Source organism: Adiantum capillus-veneris, chromosome 13 (genome assembly GCF_014529385.1).
Source record: "Adiantum capillus-veneris isolate H3 chromosome 13, ASM1452938v2, whole genome shotgun sequence".
In the NCBI taxonomy this organism is placed as follows: Eukaryota; Viridiplantae; Streptophyta; class Polypodiopsida; order Polypodiales; family Pteridaceae; genus Adiantum; species Adiantum capillus-veneris.
The window spans coordinates 123,323,174-123,338,019 of NC_140943.1; the positions used below are offsets into that span (position 1 = coordinate 123,323,174).

At 46.3% G+C, this 14,846-nt stretch overlaps 1 protein-coding gene and 1 pseudogene across 4 annotated transcripts in view; one reads left to right on the top strand and one right to left on the bottom strand.

Moving 5' to 3' along the window:
- The window catches only part of LOC147444804 (protein FIP1-like), a 148,058-nt gene that overhangs the window by 103,876 nt on the left and 29,336 nt on the right, over positions 1-14,846 (bottom strand). The window lies entirely within an intron of this gene.
- Positions 1,175-2,171, top strand: LOC147444806 (uncharacterized; annotated as a pseudogene).

The window sequence follows — 14,846 nt, forward strand, 5'->3', positions numbered from 1 at the left end:
GGTTGAGGGACTACCAGAGGAGTGGACTATGCACACCATCGTGCCTATCCACAAATTTGGCAACACCCTGGACCTAGGGAACTACAGGACTATCATGATTGGTCACACATTGGCCAAATTGTATGGGGCAGTTCTTGAGGCAGAGCTTAGCACACATGCAAAGGCATCAAGGATACGTGCACCAGGATAGGCAAGCTTTCGACGCACTTTCTCGACTATCGACCACATCTTCGTGCTTCGCTGCCTGATCGATGGAGCGAAAGCATGGAAGAGGAGACTCTACTGCTGCTTTATGGATTTCTGCAAGGCTTTTGACACTATCCCTAGAGAGAGACTCTTTCAGCGCCTTCAAGAGCTACAGATACCATCTGAGATGATATGGGCCATTCATTCTTTGTACGCACAGGTCTTTGGTAGAGTGCGATGCCCAGGTGGACTATCGGATTCCATTGCTAGCACCAATGGGGTGAAGCAAGGATGCCCCCTCTCCCCTACTCTATTTGGTCTCTACATCGACAAGATATCAGATTACATTCTACGAGCAGGCGGAGCGCGATCAGACTTAGCAGGTATACCAATCCATATTATGCTCTATGTTGATGATATCATTCTAGTTTCTGAGACACACGAGGGACTACAGAGCCACCTACGAGCCTTGGATGATTTCTGCACACATCGAGGGCTCACAGTGAACCTTAGAAAGACCAAGGTCATGATCTTCCACACCTCCAGGACAGTTCGGAGCAGAGCAGTACTCACAACAGCAGGCGGGCAGGTCCATGTGGTGGATTCATATGTATACCTAGGGGTGACTTTCACTGGCACCACTGGCAGATTTTCCATGGCCAAGGCAACCCGAGACCGGCTTACACGAGGATATGCAGCGCTGGCCACCTTGAAGCGCAGATGCCATCAGGCCCACTTCCAGGAGCCCCGCACCAAGGGGTTGCTTTTTGACACTCTAGTCACACCTGCCATGATGTATGCAGCCGCACTATGGACACCAAGGTTATCAGCATCTCTATGGTCATAGATAGAGCGCCCACAGATCATCATGATCTCTCGTTTGCTCCATAGCAAACCCTCAGTACCACATGACATCATCAGAGCAGAGCTAGCTACACCCCCGATTCTAGTAGAGGCCCTCTTTCAGACAGTTTGTTTCATCCAACGCATGCGAGAGCTCCCACCTGACAGACTCACCCGCAGAGCTTTTGAGACATCGATACAGCTACATCAGGAGGGGGACACGAGGGCATGGTACTCACAGGTCATAGAGTGGTTTATATTCCATGGCTTAGACATCACGGATCTGCCTCCTTTTCAGTATGATCTTGACTCCCCTCACATGCGCCTCTCACACACCGACAGGAATCGAGTTCCCCGACAGGATCTCTGGCAGCTATACATTAGGGAGACATGGATCACACCCAGAGAGTCTCTTCCTACGAAGAGACAGTACTACAGAGACCACTTCTTGACCATTCTAGCAGAGGGGTTCATCCAAAGACCAAGATACATGGATGCCTACATGCCAAATAGAGCACGGGTCGCCATTGGACAGCTCAAGAGTATCATCACACCAGCTAGAGATTGAGGCAGGGAGAGCTGCACGTGTTCCCAGAGCAAAGAGGATATGCAGACTTTGCACAGCAGAGGTTGAGAGCGAGGAGCATTATGTATGCAGATATAGAGCATATGAGGAGATTAGAGGCAGATATCCGACCTTGTTTGCAGATCAGCCCACCCTACATCAGATTTTTGAGTCCAGAGACCAGCGGCAGTTCGGCCGCTTCCTCATAGAGGCACAGCAGCATCGGGACTCCCTCCTCCAGGCGGCATCAAATGTGAGAGATGAGCGCCAGACATAGATCACTGACTTTTTTCAGAGGCCCACAGCAGCACCATCACCTCCGACCATCCAGAGAGGAGTGACTCTACAGCAGGCTGAGGAGGTCCAAGCTCGCAGATGCCCACGTACCCATGGACGTAGGGCACCTCGCCTACACCAGAGAGAGATTCAAGAGATCGAAGAGCACTACTATAGATCTTTGGAGGAGCGACGTATTCGAGCTTTCGCAAATCTAGCCGCCATCTTACGCGGATTGTTCACATCCTATCCACCCATGCATTATGTATTACATCCAGACTATGGGACTGGATGGAGCTAGACATAGGATAGCATCTCATGTTTGTATTTACCCCAGCATATAGGTTTGCATCTTTCCCCAATTTTGGAGCTCCCCCCAACCCTTGTATCACTTACCGCCTCCCCCCGTCATTACACAGGATAGCTTACTTTTACTTTTGTAGCTTTTATCCTTTATGGATACGCAGAGGACACCCACCTCATGTACTTTTATTTGTCTCATAGGCCGACTTCGGCCTTTTTATAGACGTTAAAAATCTCCCTCTCTCTCTCTCTCTCTCTCTCTCTCTCTCTCTCTCTCTCTCTCTCTCTCTCTCTCTCTCTCTCTCGGTGCACATAGGTGCTTGGAGAGTAGGAAAGAAGGGAGTGGACGAGAAGGGAAACGTCAAAGAGAAAGCACTTATTTTGCGTTTCCCGACCTTGGAAACAAGGAAGGAATTCCTGAAGAAGAGACCAGCACTTAAGAAAACTGGAATATTTATGGGGGATGACCTTACTTTAGCACAAATAGCACATATGCAAGAGTTGATGCCAGAGATCAAGGCAGCAAGGGAGAAGGGAAAAATTGCCCTTTACAGAGGAGGGAAAGTAGTGGTTTTGGAAAAACGCACAACATGACGGTGCGAGACATATGGGACCACGCTCCAGATGGCGGCATGGAATTGTAATGGATCATATAGGCTGTGTGGGTGCCTTTGAAGACAGCTTCAGAGATAGAGACATTGTCTTTTATTCAGAGACACATCAAAAATCTGGACAGCTGATGCCAAGTGTGACTGGTTATTTATGGGAGACAGCTTGTCGGCCAGACGCTAGATCCCAGCATGGAAGTCGAGGTTCAGGAGGGGTAGCGGTCTTATTCAAGGAAGAGTTGCAGCCGCTATTACAAATTGTCCGGAGAGATGACCAGGCGAGATACATGTGGGTGAGACTGAGAGCTAAGACAGGCAGATTCTTATACACTGCTATATGTTACTTTCCCCCTAGCACATCAGTCTATACCTCACCTAGAGGGCAATCCCCTTTCACTATACTTGATGATGACATATGGGAGTTCTCTAGAGATGGAGATATCATTCTCTTGGGAGACTTTGATGCCAGGACGGCCAACTCCCAAACGGTATTTTATGATACCTCGGAGGAGATGCTTAGAGAGATGGATATATCGGAGCTGGGACTTGACAGACACTCACAGGATAAAGAGCACACAGAGTATGGGAGATATCTCATGGAGATGACAACTACGCATGGTCTGGCCATACTTAATGGTCTAGAGATTTTTCCTTCGTCTGGGGGATTCACATGCTTTCCACACAGACATGGGGCCAGTACAGTGGACTATGTCATGACTTCACCGAGCTTCATCTCTCATATTCAGGATCTCAGTGTGGGCCCTAGGAAGGTTGGAGTAGCAGTGGACCATGCTCTCCTGACTTTTTCAGTCTCTTTCCAGAATAGTGTCTCTCAGACACCACGGAGGAGTGCAAACACACGGTATACTTTTACACCAGAGACGGATTCAGTTTATGTAGAAGAGATTTATAGACGGATGGGGGCAGCCGAGCCTGTATATACAATAGAGGAGATCACCACTTTATTGACGGAGATCTTGCATGGGGCAGCAGCAGAGGCACACCCACACACTCAACCAGATCAGAGAAGACGTTCTCGGAACATGTCTCAGAATAGTTGGTATGATGAGGAGTGCAGAGAGATGAGAGTTCAGATTCAGAGCGAGCTTATACTTGGAGTCATTACATATAGACAGTCTCGGATTGCCCTTCGGCGTTTAGTGCGACGGAAGAAGCGGGCCTTTTTAGGCCAGATGGAACGTGATTTGTATCAGCTCTTTTTGAGCTGAGATTTAGGTGAGGCCTGGCATCTCTTCCATGAGCACTCACCTCCTCCAGTGATTACCTCTCCCGAGATTTGGGGTCAACATGCAGCATCATTATATACAGTACCTGGGCAACCACCATTACCAGACCCTCTAGAGCCATGTCCAGCCACTAGTACCTTCTTTACCACTGAGATGGTGAAGAACGCCATTGACAGGATGAGGACTAGGAGAGCATATGATCATGATGGTTTGGTGGCAGAGCACTTCATACATGCTAGAGATTTACTGTCAGAGGTTCTTGCGCAGTTGTTTAACCGTGTCATGTGTGAGGGACTACCCGAGTCCTGGAGATTATCTACTATTGTACCTCTTTTCAAGGCAGGGGACCCCGCGGTGCCAAGGAACTACCGTACTATTATGATAGGGCACACATTGGCACGGTTGTATGCATCCATTCTTGAACAGCAACTGAGTAAATGGGCAGAAAATGAGGGCATAGAAGCAGCAGGACAGGCTGGATTCAAGAGGGGTTTCTCCACTTTGGACCATATTCTTACACTCAGAGCCATTATTGAGGAGGGTCGGGCACATGGGAGACGGATGTATTGTTGCTTTGTGGACTTCCGCAAGGCATTTGACACAGTGCCGAGGGCCAGATTGATGCACAGGCTACTGAAGTTGGGAGTACCCACAGAGATCATATGGGGGATCATGGCTTTATACGGCTCAGTGACTAGCCAGGTACGCACTCTTGAGGGGATTTCTGACATTGTTCATTCCACTATTGGAGTGAAACAGGGGTGTCCTTTGTCCCCTACACTTTTTGGTATGTATGTAGATGAGGTCTCTAACTACATTGACAGAGAGGATGACAGAGGCGCTCAGCTGGCAGGGACATGGATCCCTTTATTATTATATGCTGATGATATTGTGTTGATGTCAGAGTCGCCAGAGGGCATGCAAAGACATTTGGATGCATTGCACAACTTTGCAGAGGATAGTGGACTGTCTGTGAACCTTGGTAAAACCAAGGTTATGGTGTTTAACACCACACCACAATGGGTCAAGAGATCGGCACCTACACTAGTATATGGCCAGGACACTGTGGAGTACACAGATGAATATACATATCTGGGGGTGGTATTCACGGGACCGAGGTTTACCCTGAGGAGAGCAGCAGAGACTAGACTATCCAGAGCCTATGCGGCATTGTGAGGGCTAGAGAGGATGTGTTCGCAGGTTCAGTTTCAAGAACCACAAACAAAACTATGGCTCTTTGATACTTTGGTTGCTTCAGCTATGCTTTATGGGGTCCAAGTTTGGGGACCATCTGTGAATCATGACAATTGGAGGAATATGGAGAGACCCTTGGTATTTATGATATCCCGAATGATTAGAGCCAAGGCCTCTGTACCACATGCGATTATTCGAGCGGAGGTAGCTGCCCCTCCTATAGAGATTGAGGCTCTTACCAAATCAGTGTCCTTTATGCACAGTCTATGGGATACACATAGAGGCAGATATACTGGACTGGTTCTTGAGTCCTCTAGACAGTTAGCGATGCAGGGAGATACATCATGTTGGTATGCACAGATGACCTCATGGTTTCAGAGGCATGGTCTCAGCATGGATAGATTGGCTCCCTTCCAGTACTCCCTAGATGCACCCTCACTGCCAGTCACACGGACGGAGATCACTAGACTCATTCGTCAGGATCTTATACAGTTGGACACCAGGAGGGCATGGGTAGAGCCGATGCAGGAGTTGGGCACGAAGATGGCTTTCTACAAAGAGCACCTTCTCCAACTTTCAGGAGAGGGGTTTGTGACTCGTCCGAACTACATGGACACTCATTTATCCAGAGTTACCGGGGAACGGCATATTAGGACCTTGGAACGGCGTTCCGGCCGGCTGGAGGTTTCTGGAACGCGTCGGAACAGAACGGTGTTCCGGCTGAAAGCTGTCACTGGAACGGGCCGGAAGGGCCCCAACGGCAGTTTTTGAAATTAAAAAAAATGATTGTTGGGCAGCCGACGGCCATTTTCAGCAGTGAAAAAAGTATATAATGCCCCCCTCCTCCCCCATTCTTCACTCACTCATCAAGCCTCAAGGCCCATTCTCCCTTGCTTGAGCCTTGCTCCCAACTCTCAAGCCAAGCTCGTTCTCCCTAGCTTGCTCTCAACTCTCAAGCCATAGTGTGGCGCCGCGGCATGCCTCAAGGCTCAAGCTCTCAACCTCTCTCTCTCTTGGGCTAACTTCTAAGTTCTAACCCTCAACTTTCAAGGCTCAAGGCTCAAGGCTCAAGCTCTCACGGAATCAAGCGGCAAGCCTCTCTCTCAAGCCCTCTCTCTCTCTCAAAGTTCAAGATCAAGCTCTCTCTTTCACGGATAATCCATTATCCATGGCCTCTTCTTCTCGTTCAACCCCCTCCGTTCATGCGGGCAACACTCAAAAGGCGAAGGAATGGTCGTGGTGGGATGAAGTGACCTCGGAGGGCACCTTATCGGCGGCGGGAGGTTCTCATGCATGGGGATGCAAGCTATGCTCTTACACGCGGAAAGGGGGGCATGACAAAGTGAGGGCACACTTTTTTCGAGTGCCGGGACATGAGGTGAAATTTTGTGCCAACGTAACCATCAAGAAGAGGAAGGAGCTCGAGGAAAAGGATCGGCAATTCAACCATAAAGCCAAGCCGGCACGCAAAGGTATTGATCCAAAGACCCTCATTTTCCCTTCTTCCTCTCTACCCGGTGTAGGTGTTGGTGCATCTTCAAAAGGTCCAATTCGTCGCCAAAAGACCCTTGCCACCTCTTGGGACCCAAAGAAGAAGGAAGAGGTAGATGCGGTCGTGGCCCGATTCTTCTATCACGACCATATCCCATTTCTCGCAGCGAGGTATGTTCATTGTTTTATGATTCATCAATCTTCTCTCTCATTTCTTCCGTTATCGTCGTTTCCACTTTTTTGATACTAACCTCTTCTATGTTTGATCGAAATAGGTTGGAGTATTGGAAAGTCATGGTGCAACGGATAGGAGAGTATGGCACCGGCTATGTGCCGCCATCTTCAGAGGCTCTCCGAACCACCTTGCTCGATCGAGAGAAGGCTATCGTGGAGCAAGCAACCCTCAACATTCAGCGTCTTTGGGCAAAACATGGCGTTTCCCTCATTACTGACGGGTGGAGCGATACAAGAAAGAGATCTATCCATGGTCTCGTCGCATACTCCAGTGGAGAGATGTACTTTGTGCACTCTCATGATGCCACTGAGAGTGGCAAGTCCGCCGATGTCCTCTCTACAGAGTGGACAGCGGCCATAGAAACCATCGATGAGCAACACGTGGTGGCCTTTGTCACAGATGGGGAGGCATCAAACAGGGCAGCAGCAGCTATCATAGAGGGCCACTATCCTCATGTGACAGTGTGCTTTTGCATGGCACACTGCTTGAACAACCTTCTAAAAGACATCGGCAAGCTAGACTGGATTGCTCCAGTCATTGCTGATGCAGTGAAGATGGTTACTTTCATCAACAATCACAACTTGGTTCGGAGTGAGTACCTCAAGAGGTCGGGCGGCAAAGTGCTTCTAAAGTATTCAGATACCCGCTTCGCATTCAACTTTCTTCTTGGACGCAGACTGTCTGAATGTCAAAATGCGGTCCGACAGGTCTTCATCAGTGATGAGTTCACCACCTCCCCCTATGCAAAGACAATTGCAGGGATTTTGTGCAAGGATAAGGCAGAGGATCTTGAGTTCTGGAAGGAGCTCAAGAGTCTAGATGCACAGGTAAAACCGGTGGTTCATTTGCTTCGAGTTCTGGATGGCATAGATCCTTGCATTGGCAAGATTTATGAGGCAATGGACCGCATGATTGAGCAGCTTGCACAGCTTGAGCCGAACGCAGAGCGATATGAGGAGATCCATGCGCTTTGCAGCTCGAGGTGGAATTCATATGCCTCTCCTTTACACGGAGCAGCGTACATGGTGGATCCAGAGTTCCAAGGTGCAGGGCAAGAAACAGATAGGGAAGTCATGAACCAATTTACAGAGATCTTAAACAAGATGGTTCTAGACAGAGATGGGCGACGCATTGTCAGAGATCAGCTGAGACAGTACAGAGAGATGCGGGGGTCATTTGGCAGCAGATGCTCAGATTGATCGCAAGAAAATAGGTTCAGTGCTTTGGTGGGAGGACTATGGCTATGATGGCCCTGAGCTTCAAAGATTGGCGATCCGTATTCTCAGCCAGTCAGTTAGTACCTCATGCTTGGAGCAATTGTGGAGTACCATTAGCCACATTGCTTCCAAGAAGAGAAATCGGCTTGGAGTGGAGAAGGCTAATGATCTTGTCTTCGTCAGCGCAAATTTGAAAATGCTTTGCAAGAGTACAGACAAACAGACAGATCCTTTTACACAGTGGGAGATGGAGCAAGAGGCTTCTCAGGCGGGTGGAGATGCACATCCACCAACACCAGGTACTTCATCTATGACTGAGATCGAGCCGGACCTAGACCTCGATGATGAGGAATGGGAGGATGTGCATGATTTACAGCCGGCTACTACGGATTGGGAGGCCTCTCACGCTAGTGGCTCTTGAGTCTTGAGTCTTTGCCATTTATCCACCTTTTTGTATGGCTGCTTGAGCCTTGCCCTCTTTGCCATTTGTAGCTACTAGCATCTTTATGGTATTTGTCACCTTCAGTCTTTTGGTATTGTGGTCACTGAAGTCTGATTTGAACTTTGCCCCCCTTTGGTATTTTTGTAGCACCTTGGCCGCTGGCGGCCCTTGAGGCTTGTTACTATGTTAGCCATAATTAATTCCAAAGTGTTATTTCTGACTACTACTCTTGCAATTATTTGAGAGCATTGTGTATGTACTATGGGCATTGTGTTTGCTCATTGTTGTTCATCTGGCTATGTACTCTGGGCGCCTCACATCCCAATCAAGTCATAATAAGGTTAAATGGTCTTCGAATCGTGTTTTTTGTGGGTATTAGAGTCAAAGGACTCTAACACTACTTGTATTCAAACACATAACGCTAAAAAAAAAAATATTTGGGTGTTTTTTTAGCCTGCCGTTCCGCGCCGTTCCCGTTTCGCGCCCATTCCCGTTCCCCCGTTCCGCAGGGAGGCCCGTCGCCGTTTTCGTTCCGCGTTCCGGGTAACTCTGCATTTATCTCATGGTCTGCGATGTGCTATTGGTCAGATTCGCACATCCTCACACCAGTTGGAGATTGAGACGGGTAGATTCAGAGGGATACCACCAGAGTCTAGGATATGTCAACTATGCGGTAGAGAGCCAGAGACAGAGCTACACTACATATGCCACTGCACTGTGTATTATGAGATACGAGGGCGCTTCCATTGCTTATTCAGGGAGGGTTTTGGACCCCTAGATAGAGTCATGAGGTATCAGGACCAGAGATGCCTTGGCTTATATCTACTTGAGCTACACCGACATAGAGATGGTCTGTTGGGGAGACATGGAGTACTACAGTCGCAGAGACAGATCACAGACTTCTTTGGATCGAGGGAGCCAAGAGACCAACCACCAGCACAAGGTTGTACCCGCATTCATACCAGAGGCACCCTCATTGACAGGGCGACTAAGCTCGGGAGATCGAGACGACCACGACCGAGACACGGGAGCACACTCCATCGACGGAAACTCCAGCACAGGATCAGAGGCATTCTAGCACGACACCCAGATTGCCATTGAGGGCCTTTTCTACATTTTCACATTTCACATTTCATATCTCACGCTTCATTTTCAGTTTTCATTTTTTGTACTTTCAGTACTTGTACTTCAGACATTGTATTAGATTCACCACTTTGTATCTGATGGTCTCATAGGTCATTTTGGCCTTTTGAAGACGTTAATATATCATATCATATCATCTCTCTCTCTCTCTCTCTCTCTCTCTCTCTCTCTCTCTCTCTCTCTCTCTCTCTCTCTCTCTCTCTCTCTCTCTCTCTCTCTCTCTCTCTCTCTCTCTCTCTCTCTGTGTGGATAGTTTCCTACGACGTAAAAATTCTCATCTTCTCGAGTGTGTGTATGTGTGTGTGGGTGTGTGCTAATAAAAAGAGGAAAATTGTATAACCTTTCTATCACCCAACTGTGGTAGATTGGTTAAGCCATTTCCCTCTTGAATAACAGATTCAACTCTCCTCGTCGGATAGATCTTTAAGGTCTCTTGGGATAGTTTCCTACGACGTTAAGATTCTCTTCTTCTTCTTCTTCTTCTTCTTCTTCTTCTTCTTCTTCTTCTCTCTCTCTCTCTCTCTCTCTCTCTCTCTCTCTCTCTCTCTCTCTCTCTCTCTCTCTCTCTCTCTCTCTCCAAAGTGAAGCTTGGTACCATTTTGTATTACGTAATCAAAATTACAAGCCCGAAGGCATTACATCAGCCCATTGTCAAGAAGTGTACAGTGCAGCTAGGAAAACGCCGGGCCTTTGATTGTGAGAGTTTGTCTCAAAATCAAGCCAGTCGTAAAAGATTTGAAGCAAAAGACACACCTAAAACAAGAAAAACTCTAGCCATGAAAGCTTCACTTTGAAAAAGAACCAAGATCAACTCAAACTCCTGTGTGTGTGATGATTTGGTGTAGCCTCGCTCCCAATTGTACAGAGGTAGTGCTCTTTCGCCTTGATAAAAACCCTAAATCAATGCTTCAATTCTTCATCGTAGCCATTTCATGGAAGCTACAAAGCTTCATTACACAAGCCCAAGTGATTATTGAAAGAGGGGAAACCCTAATTGATAGCCTCACAACCTCGACCATGTAGTAGAAGCAGCACGGAACTCCACTAGGACCTTGAATTGAAATGGCTATATCTCCTTGCTTAGATGCCCAAACGAACTCATTCTTGGCTGAATAACTTCCCTCTCGGCTTGAGCAACAATGGCACCGTCATTGATGTGGCAGTTTGAGCCAATTTTTTACTATTTCTAGGATTTTGTGATCATTTTTCGCCCAAAAAGGCCCTTTTTGTCCGTAAAATGCCCAAACGAGCTGGGAAAAATCCCTAAATTTGTGGAAAAATCCCTAAATTTGTGGGAAAATCCTTTGGCCTTAAATTGCATGGTGAACCTCATTTTCCCCACTTGGCAAACACTTTGGACGCGTCTTTTATGCCCGCGCATGAAACCTGCTATTTTTGGCCAAGATCGCTCGCATTGAACTTTCTAGGCAAAACGAGCGTGCCACTTCGAAACACTTGTGTGATAAAACATGCAACAGTGTGATAAAACATGCGACAGTGCCACGTCCTTGGCCTCGCCGGCCCAGCAAGGTATGTACACGCTTGCAACCATGGCATCAATTTTCACATATATCACACCATGTACGCTGTAGCATTTGGTCCCACACATCAAAAGCATTAAGAGTGAGGTAGATATTTTAAGTTTCCCATTATGCACGTGCCACGGCACGACATCCACCTCCTATACACCTACACATCCTCCGGCATATGCCACATAGCAGGCTCAGTCTTCCTTTAAGTCAACATACATGTCAATTTCGCTTTCAACAAAATCTAACGTTAAACGCATCATCCTGTCTTTCTTCATCCACATCCATGAAATTTTCATCAAAGCCTTCATTTTGACTTTCCTGTGAGTCAAAGAGATCTCACCTCTTCTTTTGAACAACTTAATTCTTTTCCCTGCGATGGAAATCTTCATTTCTATCCCATCCAACTCATGCAAGGTATAAGTTGCATTCCCATGTACATGCTTGACCACATAAGGACCAAACCATCTCTTTGAAAGCTTTCTCACATTTGAATGTTGGTTGTCTAGACTACTATCATACACCAACACCCAATCGCCTTCCTCAATAGCTTTAGGTCTAAGCCTATGCCTCGTATCAAATCGGTCCTTATTCTTTAACCTTGCCTCTTTCAATCGTGCTATTGCAATCTCAATATCTTGAGGCCTTCTTTCTAATTGATGTATGCGCAAAGCAAGAAGGTCTGTCTTCCCTACTCATTCCATCCTCCCAAGACAATACATTCCATGTGGAAATTACATCCTCAATTGGCATTACAGGTTTATGACCATACATCAACTCAAAAGGCATATAACCAATAATTGAGCTATGAGTTGTACGATCGGCCCATAAAGCATAAGGCAATAGTCTAAGCCACTCTCCCAATTTACCTTTGTAGACCTTAGCCAAAGCTTTAATGATAGGAGGATGCGCAAGCTTTGATTTCCATTTCCTTCAGGATTGTATGCAGTAGTGAAAGCAAGTTTAATGCCCAACCTAGAGAAAAATTCCCTGGCTTTGTCGGCATCCAACTCACCCCTGTCCGCTGTTATTTTCCCAACACAGCCATAACGACTAATCACATCATCCAAGAGCAATTTACATATCCCTTCTGTGATTTCTGTTCTTAGAGAACAACCTTCAACTTGGTTGGTTACGTCTTCTTGTGCAAGCACTATGTATCTCATTTTCAATAAGCACAATGGCATTGTAACCAGATCTACTACCCACTTATAGTGCATGGCCAATGGGTAAGTAGGGTGCAACCCATCATGATGACACACATTTGAATACATTTGATAGGTTTCACAGGACTCCAGAAAGTGAGATATATCTTTATACATACCTTTCCACCAATACCTCTCTTTCATTTTAGTAAAGGTGGTCCATACACCTCTGTGCCCCGCATAAAGACTCTCATGAATCTTTGGAAGCTCATTTTGAGTATTCTTATCATTCACAACTCTCAACGGCATCCCATTTCTTTGTTTAGGATGCTTCCACAAGTACCCATCTTCCAAAAAGTATCCGTAGGCCTTTCTATGAATTCTTTTGAACTCTTGATCAGCCACCCTTCTTGCCTTGTCAAAGTGCTCAAATAGCATCCAATGCACAACCAATCACCTTGATATAGGTCCTCTCTAAAGGACTAAGTGCATTTGATAGGCAAATATGATCACCCTTGGCATGAGAGCTACTATAAAACCTCGTGCCTACATCATCACCCTCAACAACCATTTCTTCTTCATTTTCCATACCTTGCTCTAGAGGCATAACTACAACTAGGTTATCTTTACCCACAATATGCTTAAATTCTGGATTCAAGGACTTTATGTAGGCAATCTATCTCAACATAGCTATGTCGGGAGTTGAGCAGAGCTTGTGATCATTCCAAGAAGAGGTAGACAATCAGTCTCCAATATTACATTTGCTCCTATCACATACTCTTTGTCACATTTTAGTGTTGTGACTACTCACCATAATTTCCTTTTTACCTCGGGATAGTTGCGTTGGCGAGCACTCAAGACCTTTGCTCCAAATCTAACCACATATCCCTTGCAATCGTCGTCATCTTGCCCAATCGCCCATCCAATTCCTGTGAGGCTAGTATCCACTGTCAAAATTACATGTCTTCCACATTCATAGTTTACTTTCCTCAAAGTTCGAGACATAAGCAACAACTTCTTTAATTTTCTCACGGCAAGTGTATGCATTTCTTCCCATTGGAATTTTCAGTTCTTTCTCAAGAGTTGGTACAAAGGTTTTGCCACATGCGCATAATGTGGAATCCAGATAACATCGAACACACATACACCCAAGAACCTTTGAACCTCAGTTACATTTACACATGTCTCTCTCATTCTTTGAATTACATCAATCTTTGTTGGACAAGGCCTTCTACCATATGGCCCGCACATATGTCCCACAATAAGAACTTCATTCACACCAAAAACTGACTTTTGACCAGACAAGATAAGGTTCACTTCTTCCAACCTTGAAAAGATCTTATCACAATCATTGACATGATTTGCCACATACTTGCGGTACCTTTGATTGGCACATCATCAAGAAAGGGCATCGTAGTTTGAGGTATGAAGTCACGTAGGACTTTGTTCATACCATCCATCATATGCGCAACTTGATTAGTTGTTCCTTGAGGTAAGGAGCACATCCTTACCAAACCCAAAGGTGTTCTCATGGTAGTCAAGTCCCTACTTTCCATTGCTAATTGGAATTGATCATACCCTGAGTACAAATCCCCCATAGAATATATTGCCCTTCCTGCAAATGCCTCTGCAAACTCATCTATAACTGGCCTTGTCTGATTGCCACCTTATTCAAGGTTGCATATTCTCAATAAAGCGTAAAGAACCATTTTTTTTTCAGAACTGTGGACCACCTGTTTGTGTCACAAACTAGTGATGTGGCAACACACTCACAGAGAAGCAGGCTGGGAAAAACGCGCAACAAATGCTGACGTGGCGGTAGTGTACGGTCCTCCATGATTTGCGGCAGAAAATCAGTTGCCAGGGCTGACGTGGCTGGCTGTACAGATCTTGCTTTTCATGATGCAGACAGTACAGCAGTTTGCTTTTGCGCTGGGGAAAAATCTTACACAAGCTAAAAATTACAAGATTTTGGGCTTAGCTTTAAGCCTTTGTTTGAAAAGCTGGCAGCTTTTGGGGCTCTACTTTTAGCAACCCTTGTAACCTTTATTAAGAACCCAAGGGGGCTCCCTCTGCAGAGCATCTGGATGCAGAGTCTGAAAGAGAGCACCCGCGGAAGTTGTACTTTTCTCGAAGATTAATATAAAAAGAAATACCGAAAGGGGCGCCAGTCTTTGGGGCCAACACCTCTTGGCACGGAACTCCGTCGGGCTATGTCGAATCAATTGTGAACTGTTTTGAAGTGAATTTGTGTTGTGTCGTGGTAGAATCTTTACTTGGAGAGGCCAAGTTTGTTACAGTTTGAATATGAAGAACAAGAAGGCTCCAAAATACCCATCTTGATCTTTTCATTAAGCAGCTCAATAAGTTTTGGCAAATGAGCCTTTGGAACTGGAATAGGCCGCGAGTTTCAAGGTACATG